Source organism: Apteryx rowi, unplaced genomic scaffold (genome assembly GCF_003343035.1).
Source record: "Apteryx rowi isolate R43461 unplaced genomic scaffold, aptRow1 scaffold_1338, whole genome shotgun sequence".
Taxonomy (NCBI): domain Eukaryota; kingdom Metazoa; phylum Chordata; class Aves; order Apterygiformes; family Apterygidae; genus Apteryx; species Apteryx rowi.
The window spans coordinates 18626-21426 of NW_020447573.1; positions in this window are offsets into that span (position 1 = coordinate 18626).

Below are 2801 nucleotides of genomic sequence, written 5' to 3' on the forward strand. Positions count from 1 at the left end.
GGATGAAAACTGATAACAAATTCATTCTTCTTTGCAGCCACTCAGGAACACTCCTCCCCGCCGGGGCTCGGCGCCTTCACTCGTCTTCAGCAAAGCTTTAAGCAAGCCATGGTGGTCTGCAGCCAGGTAYGTACATTGTGTGCCATATGCACAGTGTCTGCACAGATAACCTAACGCACAGGACCAAGGCAGCATGCTGTGGCTTGCTGGGAACTGGGCTGCGAGGCATCACCTGCAGTGRCTCGCCTTGCCCTCCCCATGTGAGCCCAGCACGTTTGGGGCTGGGCACCTTCCTGCCCATCTCTCCCATCCCATGGGGAGGGCCTGCCTACTGCTGACTCCTTGTTCACATTCATTTCTGCCCATGCTGTTGAAAAGCCTCTGTAGGCAGTTTCCCCTTCAGAGCATTTTGATTCTTTGCTTTCCTATTGTTTTCTTCCTTTTGGGTAGCAGAGCCATTAAAACAGGGAGAAGAGTTTGCTGTGATAGCATTTTCTCCCCTAGTTTTGCTGCAGGTCTAATGGCTCGCCTGGCAAAACCAACCAGAATTTTCTATTGACTTCAGTGGCAGYGCCTCCTTCCTTCATTAACCTAATTTCCAAAAAGCAGAGGAACTCTGTCATACGAACTGCAACTATTGCATTGCAATGCACTAACTTTCCTTCTATCCTGTTATAAATGCAGTCCACTGGAAATTAACCAAACTGCACTGCTCACTGGGCCTGTTATTGTTACAAGTAGGCTTCTTACATGTAAAATAATGAAGCTACACAGCTAAGGCAGGAGGGGCAGCAGTATCTGGGATTTTCAGGTAGCAGAAGTCTGAGGTTTTGAGCGATCGTTGTGTGGCGATTAGGTATGTTGTGCTGTAGGAGCACTTGCAGTTAATTATTCTTCAATTATGTCTCTTTTCAGAGTGAGCACTTTTTTTTGCATTCATTTCTTGACATGAACATCAGGAGCTGTCAGACTATGAGAGAGGTTTAGCTTAACACATTTTCCTTTCACTGGAAACATTCCTAATTGAAGTCTGCATAGCAGAGTCTGTTCAACACCTCCTGGCTTGCCATACAGCACAGTTTCAGAGCCCAGAATCATCCTACAGGCAGGAGGGACAGGTGTAATTTAAATACTGAATAAATGCTCAGGAGTCATTTCTCTGTTACTAAGTGATATGAGCAAAGAATAATACCCTTCTCCTGCCCCCAATCCTGCAAACTCCAGGAGTAGTGCATAGGTGGAATCTGCTCCTGCAGGGAAAAGGGGTTGGGGATGTCCGTGCAAGGAGGAGAGCAGTCCCACTTCCACACGGTGACTGGCAATGGGTGAACTGCTGGAGGAGCAGTCATTTACCGCCTCCTGCCCTGAGTTGCTACCTCCTCCAGACTCTGGCTTTGGCTTTCAGACCTTGGCATCTGCTACAACAGAACTGGCTAGGCAGGGACTCATCTCACCATCATCATCAACATCCCAGCACCTCAGCTCCCCCTCATTCACATACAGGGCCTTTCTCTCTTTTCTGCAGGAGGTGGCATTTATCACGAGCATGTTGCGTGCTTCATGATGTAATTCATGTTTATTGGTGCCATCAGTTAATCTGCAGATAGTACTGGCCTCTGGCCTGTGTGTATGGGTTGGAGAGGAATGCTCTGGAGGTGTCCCCCATTTTACCACCCCTCCGATTGCTTCCATGCCTACTGTCACTGAAATATTGTGACCTTGGGGCAGTGCTCCAAGAAATGCTGCCTGCAGGTATGCAYTGAAGCCTCTGCATCTGTAGAAGCATAAATGGAAAATTCTCTATTACACTCAATGGCAACAAAATTRTCACAAATCAGAGAACAATCTACCTTCATAAAGCAGTCACCTTTCAGGATTGAGAACAATCACAGTTAAGAAGATGGATTATCCCCTGAATTTTTCTGTGATGTTAGATTTTATTAAAGGTGGAAGGCTGAGAGAATGGCCAGCCTTCAGCTGTGTCAGCACAAGTACTCAAGGAGCTGCAATATGAGGCTTCACGCAGGGCTCAACCTCAGCCCAGGAGAGACCCTCCAAGAAGGGTAGTACAAGCACCACATAAACCTGAGTCCTGGCTTCCCCATCATGTGAATGAGGAATGATAGTGGTGGTGGCCTGAACTAGGTGAATATCCATTCCCTGATATTCCTGTACAGGCTAGAAAGCTATCTAAATACCACAGAACATTTACTGGAGCATGACATTTCATAGCCACTGTCCAACTAGGATGAATTTTAAGTGGAGRTGACAGCTGCTGTGATCTCTTTGCCAAACCCATGAACCATCCAGTCCTCAGGTTCTCGGTCTGAATGATGAGTTTCCCCTTTCCTCACACAGATTCACATCCCACCCAACTGGGTAAAGGCAGGTGATTGTAGTAACTGGACGATATGTCATTTCTGGAAAATTGACAAGTTTATTCGTCTTGCAGGTTCAACAATCTAGGAACTAGTTTCTTTCAGCTCTCAAACCAATTCTTGGCTGCAGTAGTGTGCAGGGCACGCATTAACCAACTACTGCCAGTCTAGCTATTGACTGAGTTGGTTCAGGGGACAAATTCATTGCAGTGTCTGCTTTCTGCCAATTGCCACGACATGGACCTAATGAGCAATTACCAGCAGCATTAGGATAAGATAATGTAAGCATATTCTCATGACTACTTTCTGGTCATTAACCAATATGCCAATCAGAAATTGTTCAGACTTATGTTGGAAACTTATCAATAGTAAACTTTGAGAACTTTTTCCCTAAAGGAAATTATTCCTTCGGATGTTGTCGAG